Below are 19,261 nucleotides of genomic sequence, written 5' to 3'. Positions count from 1 at the left end.
ATATCTTCTTCTCTTTCTTTTTTCAATGTAATGTAGTTTTCTGCAAATAGGTCCTTTAAATCTTTGGTTAAGTTTATTCCTCGGTATTTTAATTTTTTTGCTTCAATGGTAAATGGGATTTTTTTTAGTTTTTGTTTCTCTGAGTTCATTATTGGTGTATAAGAATGCTGTCAATTTCTCGATGCTAATTTTGTATCCTACTACTTTGCCAAATTTGTTTACTAAATTCAGTAGTTTGTTGATGAATTCTTTAGGATTTTCTACGTACAATATCATGCCATCTGCAAATAATGACAGGTTCACTTCCTCCTTTCAATTTGGATCCCTTTTATTTTTACTTCATGTCTGATTGCTGTGGCTAAGACTTTCAGAACTATGTTAAATAAGAGTGGCGAAAGTGGGCATTCCTGTCTTGTTCCTGTTCTTAAGGGAAATGCATTTAGTTTTTTCCCATTGAGTTTTATGTTGGCTGTAGGTGTTTCATATATGCTTTATTATGTTGAGACATGATCCCTCTATTCCCCCATTGCTGAGCGTTTTTATCAGAAATGGATGCTGGATTTTGTCAAATGGTTTTTCAGCATCCATTGATATGATCATGATTTTTATTCTTCATTTTGTTTATGTGGTGTATCACATTTATTAATTTGCGACTACTGTACCAGCCTTGTATCCCTGAGATGAATCCCACTTGGTCATGATGAGTAATTTTTTAATGTATTGCTGGATCCAATTTGCTAATATTTTGTTAAGGATTTTGGCATCTATGTTCATCAGGGATATCATTGCCAACAATTGTTTACCTCCCATTAATTCCTCAACCTTCTACAATCTGGCTTTGCCACCTAACCCGATCCCTTCCAGAAGGGAACCTGCTTTCTCCCCAGTGACCTGTTTATTATTAAAGACAATGGACATTTCAGTCTTTATTTTTACTTCTTAGCTACTTTTGACACTATCTGTACACTACCCTTGCTGGCCATTCTTTTTCCATGACCTTTTTATTCCCTTTCCTAAACCTCCCCTGTTCCTCAGAGGTTTGTCCATTTTTCACTTTACTTCCTTACTGATGATCTCGTACTATATGACTTCTATCTACATTGAGGGAGAGATTTTTCTTGGACATATATCCCTACATCCACTGACTAATGTTCCTCCCCATCTAGATGTCCCACAGATATCTTGAATTCAACAGATCTCAAACTGACAGACAGGCGCTTAGGGTGGGTGGTAAGTGCCAGATTGGAGCTCTGATGCCCACTGAGTGCATTCCTTAAGTACCACTACCGTCCATTTAGTTGTCTAAGCCAGTTCTGGAGGAGGGCCGAGCAGTGGTCTCTGTTAGCAGAAGCAAGCCTTGATTTGTTTCATTAGACTAACAACCAATACCACTAAAATAAATGATTCTCAAACTTTTTTTTTAAGTTTTTGACTTTTATTTCCTTCAATCCAAAAAGTAGAATGTTAAAAAGAAAGAAAACACAAGGTACTAAACTGCCTTAAAGGACCCCTTCTACAGGGCCTCAAAACTAGGTTCGATGTCTCCTATCTGGAGCATGAGCTCCAATCTGGCACTTACCACCCACCCTGAACACCCATCTGTCTTCTTCCCCACCAGATTCCTAGAGTCAAGGTACCCTATTTTATACACTTTGAATAAAACACCCATCTGTCTTCTTCCCCACCAGATTCCTAGAGTCAAGGTACCCTATTTTATACACTTTGAATACTTAATAGTAATATAACATGAGCAATATATGTAATTTTTAATTGTCTAGAAGCCACATCAAAAAAGTAAAAACAGACAAAATTGATTTAATATATTTCATTTAATCCAATAAATTAAAACTATTGTCATCTCAACATGCAATAAAATTATTTAAAATATTAATGAGATATTTTATATTATGTATTTATGCTAAGCCAAGGTGTATTTTATACTTATAGCACATCTCAGTCCAGAGCAGCCACATTTCAAGTGCTAAACAAGCTATATGTCTAGTGGTGCCCAGATTGGGCAGCACTAATCTAATGAATCTAATTCTTCCTGATAATCAAATTATTCCTTAGTTCAAGTCAGGGAGTATTACACAAAAGGGTTAGACAGCACTGCCACAGCTTAATGGTCACCTAAAGCCAATAAACTAAGAACTTCAAAGAACAAATTAATTCTGTTCAATAAATCTGGAATCTAAACAAATTCACACTTCTGAAAGTTTAATATTTTGTTTCATAGAAAAACATTACTGCAATACCTAAAGAACTAAAATACATATATACACATATGTATAGTTTTTGTTTTTTTACTATCTTAACCATTTTTTATTGTTGAAACTATTATAGATGTCTCCTATCCTCACCTTCTTTGCCCACATATGTATTTTTTACATTACACATTCTAAGACTTAAAAAATGGTCATATTTTTTAATGACATCTAGTTGCCAGTTCCTGATATATTATGTAGTCATAAAAAAAAAAAAAAAAGAATGAAGAAATTTCAGAGACAAAAGCAGGGAAGGAAGGAGGGAGGCAGAAAGAAAGGAAGAAGAATGGGCCTGTGAGGATGCAGAAAAATGGGTTAAAAATGCAATATGCAAATATGCCGACTACCTGGGTTCATACCCTGACTGTGCTACATGCTTGCTAGGTACTGTTTCCCCATCTATAAAATTATGATAATTATAGTACCCCACAAAAGGGTTTTATAAAAATTAAATGAGTTAATATGCTTAAAGCATTTATATCAGCATTGACATAATATATACTTAGTATTTTCTACTACTACGAATAATAAAAATTCAGATTAATAACTGATTACCAGAATCTGGTAAAAATTCCTATTAATTATGAAAACAACAGAATTAAATAAAAAGTATACAAATAATAACTAACACAGTATACGAAAAAAAATCAAACAATGCTACACATGTGAAAATCATATAGGAAGATACTTTATGTTCTGCCCATTGTCTACCATGTGATTTGGAAGTACAAAGATTATATCACTTACAATGCTGGGTAGTAGTTCCTATATTTCACAGGTATACTTTCTTGTAGATGCTACAATGTTGTTCCCCATAACCTCCTTTTTCTCTTTCTGTATTTCTATATTCAGAAGGAAATTGCAAACCCAAGAATATATTTGTACTGTATACATGCCACAGTCCAGCTACAGCAGGATCCGGGGGGTCCCGAAGGTGGGTAAGGCATCGGAGCTGGGAGACAAATGACTACACGACTCAGAGGAAGTGTGACACTGTTCCGATTTATTGCAAGTTTCTATGTGCTTATATACTTTCTTTTTTGGCATAAATTTAACATTTGAGGTTAAAGAAGCAGGGAGTTACATTCCATAGTACCAGGATGTTAGTTTCATTTTTACCAGAATTAATTTATAACTTTTTTGTGTTTATAGATACAAAGAAGGGAGTAACCTGTAAGGTAAGACAGAGTTTCTACAGGCCCTTTGAGATTAATAGTTGATCTTTATTTAAAATCTAGTTCTGGGTTTTTAGATCAGTTAGTTTTTGATTACCTCCCTAACTAACTAAGGACAGCATTTCTTATAAAACCTATTGCATTGATTGAGATTTCTGTTGTTCCCTTGTGGGTAAACACCAAGGGGACCTTGGCGTGCCAATCCTTCCATGAAGGCAAGCTCACATAAGGGTCATGGAGTCCGTCTTTGTTAACTATTCATATTCTATCTGGGGAGGAGGCACAGGACTCTTAGGTGCCTCCATTAGTTCTACCTGTCACAATTCATCCATGAATTGTTTATTAGGGATTTTCAGGGGGAAATTTTTTACCTAATTGAATTAGTAAATTATTAAGATAGTCTGGACATGCAGTGGTGACTGTTTCAGGGGAAGCTGAAGTTTCTTCAGAATTTATTTGAAGAGGCATGATTTCAGATATCTTGTTTATTATTCCCAGGTTAGTCATATAGTAGAATAATAATTCCCATTATTATAATTCCCATAATACCGATTAATCCCACTCTCGTGCTATGTCCTCTTCCTAGAAGGTGCATTCCTTGAAGCTTTCTTCTCCATATCCGGACTTTGTCAGACAATATGGTTGGAAGAGGACGTGGCATATACAGGAGTAGAGAGAAAGTTCTGGAAGAGTCACATGGTAACATAAGAGATGTAATATTCATTAGCAAAGCTTTACAAAGTGAGAAAAGAGTCAGGGGAACTCATGCAAGTAGTGCATATTGAGAACCGTAGGCTCCCCTAATGCATTCTGACCAGAAGGTCAGAGTGAGAGCAATGAAGAAAAGCAAGACAAGATGTTATCTTTGACCACAAAAGCTGCAATAGATGACATACTTTTAATAACACTAGAGGTTATATATAAACAACTTGCTTTGAGCTAAAGATATAAAAACAACTCAAACAAGTGAACAGAGCAGGGCTAAAGGCAATCCAAATCCTACATATGTTGGTAAACACTGATTCTATACACATCTACCTTTAATCCAACATAAGACAAAAAATAGGGCATAAGAAAAAAGATTATTTGACTAGCAAAGTACCAGCCTGAAGCTCAACAAAAGAGCAATCTTCTGAAAATAGTTCCCTATAGGCATTAGGAGAAACATTTATAAACTAGCTGGCATACCCAAAAGGAAATGAGCCATATTCCCTAAGAAATGAGAACAAAGCTGTAAGGATAGATGCAATGAAACTAAAAGAAATAGTCAAAATAAGGAATGACTGCAAAAATTAAAAATGTATTAATAGAAATAAAATCTGTTGGAATTAAGAACTAAATTTATTATTCATAAAACAGCAATTACTTTGAAGGTAACCATAAAAATTGCTCTAAAAAACAGAATAGGAACAATAATCCAATATGTAATGAAAGAACATGTTTTTGAAATAAATAACAATTTTCTAAGTTTATTGATCAAAATAGTTTACCATATTCCACTTTTAAAAAAAATGAAGAGATATATCTAGGTACAACTGAGCAAAATTTTTTGAACTGTAAAAATGAAAAGACAAACTTTGAGAACAAAGGCAGAGAGAGAAAAGTAATGTGCAAAAGCAAGATCAGGCTGGCTTCAGATTTATCAGTAAAACTATATTCTAGAAGACAGCAACAAAACGTTACCAGATATCTGAAGGAAAATGCTGTGACCTCTCTAATATGTTTGATGGAAACAGGAAGTCATTCTCAGATATGCCAGGTTACAAAAAATATAATTTTCATGTTTTGCTTTTGAAAAAAAAATTATCCGAGGGTAATTAAGCTGAAAAGGGGGAATTAAAATTGAAGACTTCTATATAAGAAATCTGTAGTATACAGCAAAGGCTTAAGTTGTTACAGCCTAATGACCCTATAGCAAAAAAAAATACTGCCACCATACAAACTCTCTGAGTCTTAGTTTCATCATTTGTATCAAAATAAGAATATCCACCTTACAGGTTTAAAGGTATGAAATGATCTGGTTGCAACATAAAGAGATTTGCAAGGAAGAAATGGAAGAAATACTTATTAATCACTTAACAGAAGCATCAACAGTTTTCATTTTCTCTTCTCACAATGGTTTATTCACATGGTGCTTTGTTTCTCTGCTCTAAAATAAAAAGGGATTAATGACCCCTTACAAGTGTTTGAATTGCATTAATCCAACAGCAATAAACATATCATCTCCATAATGCTCTAAATAAAATTTTAAATATACTATACAAAATAAAATACACAAGGTTAATATTTGAGACAGTATATCATAAAGAGAACCATAAGCCTCTCTAATTCTTGAACTACTGACTTCTAGATTTACCTAAAGAATTGAGATCATCTTATTCTAAAGAAGGCAATAAGAGAAGTGATGCCAGCATTATGGCAGCATTAGATGTCCCTCATTTTTGTTGCCCTTTAACTTCTAAAATGTGGCATCTATCCATGAACAAAAGCACCTCAATGGGAGCTATGAAATCCAGTACCATATGCCAAGGGACCCAGGAAGAGTCTCACTCACTAGTGCACCAGGTGAGAGGCACACAGACCCAGGTAAAGGCTGTGAAACCTGCAGAAGCCTGTGAACTGAATCCAACCCCTCCTGGCTGCAGCACCTGGAAAACACTGACTTGAGCATATACTCACTGATAAGAAAGCCTTAATAAGAATCCAGGTTTCAACAGAAGTTCCAGTACTCCACTGGAGCAAAAAATATATACAAGTTTGGATGCATCACAGTAGATAAGAGGAACTTTGCCAGCATCACCCTTGCCCACGAAGTGGCACAGCAGCACAACTTAGAGAATGAGGAAGTTGGGGATCCCTCCTTCGGGGGAAAGGGGAGCGAAGTGAGTGAGCACCCAACTTCTCCAGCTGTGGGGCTGCTGCTAAAGAAACCCATCTCTTGCCCACAGCACCCAGAGTATTAAAGCAAGAGTTCCATTACCTGGGCAAGGAAGAAGTTCAGGAAAGAGGCAGATAAAAATATTAGAAGGCATTCAAGAGATGTAGTTCTCTGTGTCCTAGACTCCAGCAAAAAATTTATCCATAAGCTGCTGGAAAAAACCTCACCCAAGGATCCCTTCCTGACCCACAAAAACCCCCAAATCCTCAAGTGCTAAACCCATGCCCTCCTCACTATGCAGCCAGCTCCTTGTACATGTCCCATCAACAGGAAGAGCAAACTGAGGTAAAGGCCAGGATTTGTGGGCAAGGAAGAAACCATAAGCACAAGCTGTATTGCCACCATTGAGACAATGCAAGAGAGGTTCTCAATAGCTAGATGGGTTCATTGTAAGATCAACAGAAAACACACAGCTTAAGAATCCTGCCACAAGAGGAAGCAAGAAGTGTGGGACAGGTGTATCCGTACAAGGTCAGAGAAAGCCCTAGAACATAAGCTGAACCAACAAAAAGAATACATCACATGAAGGCAGATAGTAAAGACTGGAAGAGGTGAGTGCTACTTCAAATGGCAAAACAACAATGCAAAACTACAAGAACCATAAAGAATCAAGGGAACAGCCCTGGCCGGTTTGGCTCAGTGGTTAGAGCGTCCGCCTGCAGTCCGGAGAGACCCGGGTTCGGTTCCCACTAAGGGCATGTACCTCGGTTGCAGTTTGTCCCCGGCCCTGGTTGGTCGTGCGGGTGGCAACCACTCGATGTGTCCCTTTCACATCGATATTTCCCTCTCTCTCTCTTCCTCTCTCTCCCTCCCACTCTATCTGTACAAAAAATGGAAAAATGTCCTCGGGCAAGGATTAAAAAAAAAAAAAAAAAAGAATCAAGGGAACATGACATCACTCAAAGATCACAATAATCCCTTAATAAATGAACCCAAAGACTGAGATCTGTGATTTACCCAATAAAAAATTAAAAACGGGTGTTTTGATGGAACTCAATGAACTACAAAAAAAAAGACAAGTCAATGAATTCAAGAAAACAAAAAACAAGCAAAATGAGAAACAAAGAGAGAGAGAAATCATAAAAAAGAACCAAACAGAAATTCTGGAGCTGAAGAATTCAATGAATGAAATGAATAAAGCAAGATAGTGTGCCAAGAGCAGAACAGAACAGGTAGAAGACAGAAACAGTGAGTTATAGGACAGGAACTCTGAAGTAATCCAGTCAGAGGAGAACAAAGAATGAAAAAGAGGGAAGCAAGCCTATATGATTTATAAGACACCACCAAAAGAATCTATATCAGAATCACTGGAGTTCCAGAATGAGAAAAAAAGGGGAAAAGGGGCATAAAGCTTATTAGAACCTCCAGACCTGGGAAGAGAGCTGGACATCCAAGTGCACAAAGTTCATATATCACCCATTTCAATTCAAAACAATCCTCTCTAAAACACTTCTTTAATGAAACTGTCAAAAATCAAAGACAAAGAGAGAATCCTAAAAGCAGTAAAAGAAAAATTTTAACCTACAAAGGAGCCCTCATTAGGCTATATGCAGCAATTTCTCAGCAGAAACCTTACCACCTGGGAGAGAATAAACTGATATATTCAAAATGCTAAAAGGAAAAAATTGCTAACCAAGAATACTCTATCTGGCAAAAGAATCCTTCAGAAATTAAGAAATACTTCCCCAGACAAACAAAAGTTGAGAGAATTCATCACGACTACATCTGCCTTAAAAAAAAAAAAGAATGTTGAAAGGAATTCTTCAAGTTGAAATGAAAAGATACTAATAGTAATATGAAAATGTACAATGCACTGGTAAAGGTAAATATACAGTCAGATTCAGGAAAGTCTAATTTTGAACAAGGATGCAGTGTTAACCACTATAAACATTAAAGGAAAGAGTATTAAAAATAATTATAGCTAGTATAATTTCTTTATGAATATGCAATATAAAATGAGGTAAACTGTGGTATTAAAAACATAAAAATGTTCAATGCAATCTCTATAAAAATTCCAATGGCATTTTTCACAAAAATAGAAAAAAAATCCTAAAATTTTTATAGAACCATAAAAAATTCCAAATAACCAAAGCAATCTTGAGAAATAACAAAGCTAGAGGCATCACACTTTCTGGTTTCAAACTATATTACAAAGCAATAGTTATCAAATGGAACAGAGTAAAGAGCATAGAAATAAACCTATACATACATGATCAATTAATTTACAGCAAGTTTCCAAGAATATACAATGAGAAAAGGATAGTCGTTTCAATAAATGGTGCTGGGGAAACAGAGCAGCTAAATACAAAAGAGTGAAATTGGACCCCTATCTTGCACCATACATAAATATCAACTCAAAATGGATTAAAGACTTGAAAATAATACCTGAAATCACTAAAAAAGAATAAATCATAGAGGGCAAGATCCTTGACATCAGTCTTGGCAATTATTTTTTGGATTTGACACCAAAAGTAAGGGGAAAAAAGCAAAAACAAGTGGGACTATATCAAACTAAAAAGTGTTTGTAGGCAAAGGACACCATTAACAAAGTGAAAAGGTAACCTACTCAGTTGAAAAAAATATATGCAAAGCATATATCTGATAAGAGGTAAATATCCAGAATACATAAAGAATTCAAACAACTCAGTGGTGAGGTTGGAAATTTTTATAATATTGGAGAGAGTATTAAGAATTTTAAACTTGCCCTGGTCAGTTTGGCTCAGCGGTTAGAGCGTCGGCCTGTGGTTCAGAGAGACCCAGGTTCAGTTCCCACTAAGGGCACGTACCTTGGTTGCAGTATGACCCCCGCCCTGGTTGGGGTCATGCGGGAGGCAGCCACTCGATGTGTCCCTTTCACGTCGATGTTTCTCTCTCTCTCTCCCTCTCACTCTACCTGAACAAAAAAGGAAAAATGTCCTCGGGTGAGGATAAAAAAAAAAATTTTTAAACTTGACCTGTCATGTAAAGGAAAATCACTGCAGGCCTCTGATAGAGGTAAACGGCATGGTTAAGGAGAGGCACAAAAGAAATATCAAAGTTCTGGATTAGTCTGGTAGTAAAAATAAAGTGTTAGTATAAACAAAGAGAAATATTTGATACTTGTTGAAAAACGTGATTAAATTTGACCATAGGCTTAAAAAACAAATACAAATACAATTATTCAAGTGATACTTGATGATTTTTACTTGAGAAGAATTGCATTTAAAATATGGCAATAGCCCTGGCCAGTTTGGCTCAGCGGTTAGAGCGTCGGCCTGCAGTCCGGAGAGACCCGGGTTCGGTTCCCGCTAAGGGCACGTACTTCGGTTGCAGTTTGTCCCCGGCCCTGGTTGGTCGTGCGGGTGGCAGCCACTCGATATGTCCGTTCACGTCGATGTTTCTCACTCTCTCTCCCTTCCTCTCTCTCCCTCCCACGCTATCTGTACAAAAAATGGAAAAGTGTCCTTGGGTGAGGATTAAAAAAAAAGAAAAAGAAAAAAAATATGGCAATAATGGAAGAAGAAATGCAGATTTATCAAAGAAAGGAGGTAAGGTCAAAACAAGAGGACTACTCATAGCTAAGATCTGGAAACAGACCAAATGTCCATCAGCAGACAAATGGATAAGAAAGCTGTGGTACATATACACAATGGAGTACTACGCAGCTGTAAGAAAGAAAGAGTTCTTATCCTTTGAGAGGACATGGAGGGACCTGGAAAGTATTATCCTAAGTGAAATAAGCCAAACAGAGAAAGACAAGTACCATATGATCTCATTTATTTGTGGAATATAATGAACCTAACAGTCTGGAGAACAGGGTAGTCCCAGAGACGCGGAAGTGGGGTACAGACTGACAATCCCCAGACCGGGGCGGGGGGGGGGGGGGAGATAAACCACAGAACTTATATGCATGTATGCATGACCAATGGACATAGACAACAAAGCTGGGGGTGGGAAGGGAGACGGAGGAGGGTGTCAATGGGGGGAAAAGGAGAAACATCTGTAACAATAAATAAATAAATAAATAAAATAAAATAAAATAAAGAGGACTACTCAGAAATACCAGGAGCCTACCTTTCTACAGCGAGGTATGGGGAACTAGGGCAGCAAAACAAGACTGATTCATTAGGTTTTTCTGCATTCACAAGGATATAACTTTGGTGGGAAAAAATTACATAATTCTCCCCTTTGAGAGGAGGAGAGAAATCCTCTTCTGGAAAAATCCCCTGAAATACATAAAACACTTTTCTCTTGCTGGGCCAAAATAATGTTACTAAATGGCCATCTGATCCATTTTCCATTAGATTCATTAGAACCCTGCCTGCTTCAGGAGCTCTGGTTATATTAACAGATAAGATTGATTATATAAAGTCTCCTCTTTGATAGCATTTAACACAGTATTTAATCATTTCCTTATTATCAAGAAAAGTCTATAGATCACATTAAAATCTTACTGGTGAAGAAAACTCATAGATAGAAATTTATAATTTTTTTTTATTCCTAAAATATAATCAATTCAGTTTTGCTCTCTCCCCAACCATGTTTTTCTCTCATTGTCTTCCATGCCTTTTATCAAACTCTGTACCTTTCCATGTGACTTTAACCTACCTCCCTTCTCTCCCCCTCTCAAATCAGGAAATTACTGTAAAGGAAATTCAGAAACCTTATCTATAATTATGATCTGGAAGTTGGCAAGTTTATAGGTCAGTTTTCACATGGAATGCCAGATGACAGAAAAACAGGAAAGAATTTTTTTGAAATCGGCAAAACACTAAATTAAAATGATTTGAAAGGAAAAAATGAGTCTGTAGAAGTTACAAACTATCCTCCCCAGTATCTTTATGTACTAAATGGTGGAGGAAAAAATAACGAACATATTCCTCACTGAATAATTGTACAAAGATAATTGTTTACATCAATTTTACTTTACTCCATCCTTTATACAACTTGACTGTGTTAACGTAAGAACTGTCCAAACCTGGAAAGAATCTTTGTGAGTTTATCTGAGCCAAATTGACGACATATGGCAGGGAGCAAGATCTCAAATGTTCCAGAAAATACCAGTTTTGTAGTTTCTTTTATGCGTTTGAAATTAAGGAGGGCAAGTAAGAAAGATGACATGAAGGTGGGAGAAAACAAGGCAGGTGATTACAGGATAGCTGACTGGTGATCTCAAGCTTAGAGGTATCTGAAAGGGGCATTTCATAGGCATGTTAACCTAGATGCACAGAAACAATGAAGAGGGCGTGAGGCAAAGATAAGCGGTTTACTAAAGAAGTTATATGCCCGGGGCACGACTCCCCATCAAGACCAGCCCAGTTAGGAATTTATGATGAGATCAACTGTGAAAAGTTACTTTCCATAGAACCCCTTTTTCTTCCACAACTGACACATCACAAAGTAGGCAAATGAATCATACAAATAAAATCTAAACAAGGTAGTCAAAGACTGGCATCTAGGATGGATCTTATTGGTTATATATTTGAAAGTAGCACATCCAAAATTAAGCACAAGGAAGCCCTTTCTTTTCATAACACTGCCAAGAACAATTTGGTTTTCAGCTGAAATCACAATTAATAGGAGTTGGATAACATTACATCATCATCAATGATTTAACAACAACAAAAAGGGTATCTAAAGAGGTACAGTCTGAAAAGCATCACTCATTTTATGGCTTGAATTGTGCCCTCCAGCAGATAAAGACCTAACTGACAGTACTTCAGAATACGACCTTATCTGGAAATGTTATGGATGGGGTGCCTTCTGCACCCCCCCACCTGTTGCCGGTGGAAGTGGAATTCTTGCGACGTCTCAAGGAATGGAATTTCCTAAATATCACTCGCATTGGAGTGATATTTGTTTCTGTGGAATTAAACCCCTGAGTTTTCAATGTCACATTTCCCTCCATCTCGCCATGGAAGTAGTGCAGTCTTACTTTCAACAGGGCTGGAACGAAAGCCACTACCCAGAGTTTCTGCTCCATATTCAAGCACAGTCCAGCCCAGTGTCTGGCTAGCTTAGCTTGTGCTCCCAGCTGCAGTGCATTGTGTGTGAGGTCCCCATGGCCATGGCCATCCCTGTGGCTGCTTAAGGACACATGGCAGGCTAGCACACAGGCAAAGTGCAGGTCATGGAGCAAGAGAGTGCAAGGAGTAAAGCAAAAGGCAAGAAAGAATTCTTTGGGGATTTTAACCTTCCAAGATTTAGACCTTGCAATGGCTCCACCCCCTAGCCAATTATCTTTTTCCCAGGTTAGACTGACAAAGAAGCACCTTCCGTACTCACTCTAACTTCACTGCTTATATGCCCATTTCCTTTTTTGTTTGATCCCTTTCCCCAGTGATCTGCAAGGAATGGACCGGTGGTTCCCTGGGGAGTGTGGAGCTGTAGCTTCCTGGTAAAGCTGCCTAGATGACCATGCTTATAATGTCTGGCCTCCCCTTTGCTTTCTTCCTAATTATTAATACTAGCTAGCTAATTATGACCATAACAGAAATAGGGTCACTGCAGATAGGGTCACTGTAATTAGTTAAGATAAAGATACGGTGGAGAAGGGCAGGCCCCTAATCCAACAAAACTGTTGTTCTTATTAGAAGACAGCCCTGTGAAGACACAGATACAGGGGAATGCCATGTAACTACGGAGACAGAGACTGAGTGATGGATGTACAAGCTAAGAAAACCAAGGGTTGTTGGACTTCACCAACAGTCAAGAAAAAGGTAAGGAAAGCAGAATTTGTCAATCCAAAATATGCCTTTTGGGATATTGATTTTAAACTAGTTATTAAAGGACAAAGACTCAAAAGAGCCTTTGACCATCCTTCTTTACCGGCCTAAAGGAATTTAGAGGACCTGCTCCAGGAAGGGAGATATCATAACAAATAACTACAGTTTTAATATAAAGTAATGTGTGATAGACACAGAGGAACCTAGCAAGGTCCATCTGTTCAAAGTCCTCTCTGTGTCTTATTGTTAAAGACAGTCCAGCAAACATTTTTTACCAAACATTTGCTTTCCCATCTCCATGTGAGTTGTCTTCCTGCCCTTTGAAGTCCCAAACCACAACTCCCCCACCTCCACCCTCACACTCCAGAACTATGAGAGAATAAATTTCTGTTGTTTTAAGCCATCTAGTTTGCAGTAAGAACTCTGTTACAGCAGCCCTAGGACATGAATACATCTAATATCAAGAAAACATTCAAACTTGAATCTTAAAATGCAAGCTGTTCATAAATGCTAAAACTTGGAAGCAACTGATGGTCCTTCAGTAGGTGAACAGATAAACTGTGTTACAAAGGAATATTATTCAGATAGAAAGAAATGATCTATCAAGTAACAAAAAGATATGGAGAAACCTTAAAGGTATATTGCTAAGTGAAGAAGGTCAGTCTGGCCACGTATTAGATGATTCCAACTGATATTTTGTAAAAGGCAAAACTATGGAGGTAGTAAAAAGATCAGTGACTGTCAGGGGTTCAGGGAGAGGAAGAAAAGGACAAACAGGTGAAGCACAGATGATTTTTAAGGCAGTGAAACTACTCTGTATGATACAGCAATAGAAAACATGTCATTATACTTTTGTCAAAACTCACCGAATATACAACACAAAGAGTAAATCCAAATGTAAACTGTGGGTTTTAATTAATAATGCATCAACATGGTTCATCGGCAGTAACAAATGCACCACACTAATACAAGATATAAACAACAGAAGAAACTGTGGGGCTGAGGGGGAAATAACATAGGGCTGCAGACTTTTTTCCCCCCTAACTCAGAACTTTTAAAATAACCACAGTAACAACTACTACCAGTTAGCAACATAATTTCATTTTAAAAAGGGAGTGGGTTTTTTTTAACTAAAAAAAGGTTATAAGGATAAAATCTTATGATAAAGAACACTCCTCAAAATAGGATGGCACATAATAGAATATCTGCCAAAACCAAAATAGAACAGAAGTGGACAGGTAGAAAGATAAAATATTATCTCAATTACTCTCATTTCACCTCAACCCAAGGAAACCATCATTATGCACTGGTCCAGTTAATGCACTGTTTTCAGAAGATTGTTATTCATTTAACTCATCATACCCTTGAAAGAGATGTAGTATTTTTATTCCCATTTATAAATGGGATAATTGACCATAGTAACTACACAGAAACTTCATTTCTCTATATGACTTTCTCCTTAATTCCAGCTCGCTTTATTTAGTCTAATAGCACCTTGACTCACTTGCCTCCTTTCCACCAGATCCTTCTACCTTTGCACTTGCTGCAGGTCTCCTCCCTTAACCATTAAGCCCTCAGGACAGCAAGGTTCTGGTCGTCTCTAAACTATCTTCAAAAACAAAGCCCCAGCTCTATTGACCACAGAAACAGGAGTTACTAAAGGTAATATCCTTACCTCAGATGTGTTTCAGCTCCAGGCCTATAAAAGCGGAATGACCCTACTGAGCACATCTTTGTGAAACCACACAGAACAATACCATGGCTGACATCAGGACCACATCAATGATCAACTACTCCCTACTCTGGCTCCAACCAATCGGTAGAGCCCACGACCCTAACCCTAAATCCCTTAGTCACCATGATTAATGATTTTCCCCTATATAACCCATCCCCTAGACACCATGGAAGAGCCAGGTTCTAGACTACTGCCTCACCCATGTTTCTATACTTGATGCTATTTCCTTAAATACATCTTTATTTTCTTTGCTCCAAACTCCTGTTCATGTTTTATTGGGCTTTGATGAGCACAGGCAAATGAATCCCTTTAGTTTGGTAACACCCTTATAGAAGTTAAGCAGCTAAACTTAAACATATTTGTGACTGTACTAAGACTATGATCATGACCATCTTAGTGCAACTGTAATAGCAAGCAACTGATATGAAGAATCAGAGGCTGAGAAAGAGATCAACACGAGTTAAAGATGTAGGAATCATCTATAAAGAGATGGTAGATGAAGCCATAAGAAAGAAGGAACATAAGGAAGAACAAGGGGCATTGGGGGAAAGCAAGGGATGAAGGACACATTAAAGTCACCTTGTTCAGCTGAGGAACAGCCAAGTACAAAAGTGCAGAAAGAAAAGAAGTGAACCACAGACTGTCACCAGGTTCGAAACCTGTAGTCATCTTTTGACTCCTCTCTTCCCATAATTTACAACATTTTTTTTCAAATCTGTCCTTTACCCTGCATATGTCATTACCTTACTAATGATCTTCTGAAAACATGCCCTTTATTAATTTTTACTTAGAATTGTTCAAACTGTCTCTAAACATCTCTGCTTGTTTCCATTCTATCTGCCTCTACTACCACCTATTTGTGTATCCACATTTTCTAATTTTTATATAATCTCTATGTATCTATTATAATTGTTTGGTTCTTTTTACTAAAATTGTTATCACATTTAGAGCTTTTACTCTATTAAACCTTAAAGGGGTTAATAATATCTGCAAATCATTATAAACCTAATAAACATGCTATAGACTATTAAATATACACTACTCAGTAGATAGGCAAGACCCAACTTACTATATCTGATTGCTGACATCAGAAGCTTGTGGAGAGTAGAGTAAAAGAGCTTTTATTCAGACATACAACCTTATAACTGTAAAAATTCTAAGTAGAAACTTTAAGAAAGAGTTTCTGTTTACCAAATACTAACAATAAGAGAGTAGTTGAAGTACCGGTGATTTAATTTTTTCCTTAATCCTATTTCTATTTCCCATAAATTTTTATTATAATTTTTTAAACTTCTCAATGTTATTATAAAAGATAAAAAATTTTACAAAAGGGAGTTAATGGTAACTTTGGAGAGAAAAGTTTCAGTAAAATGGAAATCATGAGAGTTGGACTAAAGTCCAAACCTATTAAGGATGGAAATGAGACAACTGTGAACATTTTCAAATGGATTTAGGTGGCTCTTCAATGAAGAAGATAAGTGATTGCCTTCTTTTTCTTTTCCAAATTTTCCTCATATAGTTTCTTCAAAGTTTTTTTTTTTCAACATTGTTATCTCTGATTTTTATCTAAATATCTCCTATAAGAAAAAAAAAAATTAAGAGATCATAATGAACTACAAAGGTCAGTGATGGGGCTAAGTCAATGATCAAGAGGCTGGCCATGACTTGTGTCACTGAAGAGAAGAAAGTATACTCCAGATGGCTCAGCATGAATAGAAGTGGGAAGGAGCACATTGTGTTTAAGGGACTCTAAGAAGAATTCCTAACTAGAGAGGTGGGGTTACAGAGCTACAGTGTGATAGCTGTGATGGGACCTAACAAAAAAAACCCTAAACAGAATGCTTAGGAGTCTGCTCTTTCTACTATACAAAACAAAGATCCCCTTGAAGAATTTTTACGCAGGGGTATCACATTATGAAAGTAATGTCAGAGGAAGATGAGCCTCGTGGTAATCATTAGAGAAAGACAAGGCTATCAGAAATAAGAAATAAGGGACAATTAAGAATGGGATGTAAGGGGGAAAATGAGCATTTTTCCAAAGATATGACATTTGATAAAAGGAAAAATAACTTTGTATTTCTCATTCTTTTCCAATGATTCAGTCAACAAACGTTTTCTGGGCACCTTCCACATTCCAAAGAATTACCTCTAAGGAAACAATAATGAGCAAAACAGATATGTCTACCTAAAAGGGATTACAATAATATTCTTTTTCCCCCAGTAGTTTATCTTTTTTTTCTTAGATTTTTTAATTATTTTTTAACTCATCTTCATTGTTGAATGTATTACAGATGTCTCCCTCTTTTTCCCCACTGACCCGCTCCTGTCCAATCCTGCTCTCCTCTAGCCTTCCCAAAACTATTGTCAGTGTCCATTGTTTATGCACATATGCATAGAAGTTCTTTGGTTTATCTCATCCCCCCTCCCCCCTTCCCTTTGAGGTTCATCAGTCTAACAACCAATTTGTTCTTCTTAATTCCTTCATCTTTTTCACCCACCCTCCCAGCCCCCAACCATCTGGCAAGCAACAAAAAGTTCTCTGTATCTATGAGTCTGTTTGTGTTCTACTGCTCATTTTGTTTGTGGATTCAATTGTTGATAGATATGTATTAATTGCCATTTTATTGTTCATATTTTTGTTGTTCGTCGCCTTCAAGAAGACCCTTCAACATTTCCTATAATACTGGTTTGGTGGTGATGAACTCAAGCTTTTTCTTGTCTGGGAAACTCCTGATATAGCCATCAATTCTAAATGATAGCTTTGCAGGATAGAGTAATCTTGGTTGTAGGTCGTTGCTTTTTATTGCCTTGAATATCTCCTGCCACTCCTTGCTGGCCTGCAAAGTTTCTTTTGAGATATCAGCTGGCATGCCCTGGCAGGGTAGGCTCAACAGTAAGAGTGTTGGCCCGCAGTCCAGAGAGAGCCGGGTTCAGTTCCCACTAAGAGCACATACCTCAGTTGCAATTTGTCCCTGGCCCTGGTTGAGGGTCATGTGGGTGGCAGCCAGTCGATGTGTCTCTCTCATATAGATGTTTCTCTCTCTCTCTTCCTCCCTCTCGCTCTATTTGAAGATGAATGCAAAAAAAAAAAAAAAAAAAAAAAACGTCCTCGGGTGAGGATTAAAAAAAAAAAGAAATCAGCTGATAGTCTTATGGAAGTTCCTTTGTGGGTAACAGACTGCTTTTCTCTTGCTGCCTTTAAGATTCTCTCTTTGTATTTAACTAATGGCATTTTGATGATGATGTGTCTTGGTGTGGTACTCCTTGGGTTCACCTTGTTTGAGACTCTCTGTGCTTCCTGGATTTATACGTCTGTTTCCTCACCAAGTTAGGGAAGTTTTCTGTCATTATTGTTTCAAATAGGTTTTCAATTTCTTATTCTCGCTCTTCTCCTTCTGGTACCCCTATTATGCTAATGTTGGCATGCTTGAAGTCCCAGAGGCTCCTCACACTACCCTCATTTTTTGGGGTTTTTTCTTTTTGTTGTTCTGATTGTTTTTGCTTCCTTATATTCCAAATCAATGGTTTGCTTCTTGGCTTTACCTACTCTACTATTGATTCCCTATAAATTATTCTTTATTACAGTTAGTGCATTCTTCATTTCTGACTGGTCCTTTTTTATGTTGCTGATGTTCTTACTAAGTTCCTTGGAGGTCTCCTTAAGATCCTTGAAGGTCTCACTAAGTTCCTTGAATGTCTCACCAAGTTCCTTGAGCAACCTTATAACCAGTGTTTTGAACTCTGCATCTGACTGATTGCTTATCTCCATTCTGTTTAGTTTTCCTGAAGGTTTGTTCTTTTCTTTCATTTGGGACATGTTTTGTCTCCTCATTTTGGCTGCTTTCCTGTGATTGTTTATGTATATTAGGTAGTCTTCTAGGCTTCGGGTGGCCTATTGTTATAGGTGTCCTATAAGATCCAGTGGCATAGCCTCCCTGATCACCCCAGCTGGGCCCTCGAGGTGCACCCCTAGCATGGACTGTACACCCTTCTGTTGTAAATGAGTCTTGATTACTGTTGGCAAGTCAATGGGAGAGACTTACTCAGGCTGATCAGCTGCAAGGACTGGCTGTGCCCACTGACCACTGGCCTCTGACTACTTTGGAGAATCAGCTGTGAAGGGACCCATCACACAGAGCAAGATTTACTTCAGTAGGGCTCTTGTACCCACTGAATCCACTCCTTGAGTGTGTCACTTGTAGACGTGGTTGGGTGGTGGTGTTTCAATGTGGTCTGAAGCTGTCCACTGGGTGTGCTGGCTCTGGGGCAAGGTCAGCCACTGCCTGTGTTCTATCTGGGGCCACCCGGTATAAGCTACAAAGTGATCTGCTGATGGCTGCTTCTTGTGCTGGGCTTGGAGGTGCCAAGGAAAAGCCAAGTTGTGAACCAAGGCTGGCTGCTTTTAGTGCCAGGCCTGGGGCCATTTAACAAGAAATATGGGCTTG

General features: G+C 37.7%; 1 protein-coding gene across 5 annotated transcripts in view; it reads right to left on the bottom strand.

The window, feature by feature from the left end:
* The window catches only part of MTMR2 (myotubularin related protein 2), a 132,532-nt gene that overhangs the window by 48,792 nt on the left and 64,479 nt on the right, over positions 1–19,261 (bottom strand). The gene's annotated exons all lie outside the window — the stretch shown is intronic.

Source organism: Molossus molossus, unplaced genomic scaffold (genome assembly GCF_014108415.1).
Source record: "Molossus molossus isolate mMolMol1 unplaced genomic scaffold, mMolMol1.p scaffold_m16_p_13, whole genome shotgun sequence".
NCBI classification, from domain to species: Eukaryota; Metazoa; Chordata; class Mammalia; order Chiroptera; family Molossidae; genus Molossus; species Molossus molossus.
The sequence above is the reverse complement of the archived record's forward strand: the minus strand, read 5'-3'. Positions and strand labels throughout refer to the sequence as shown.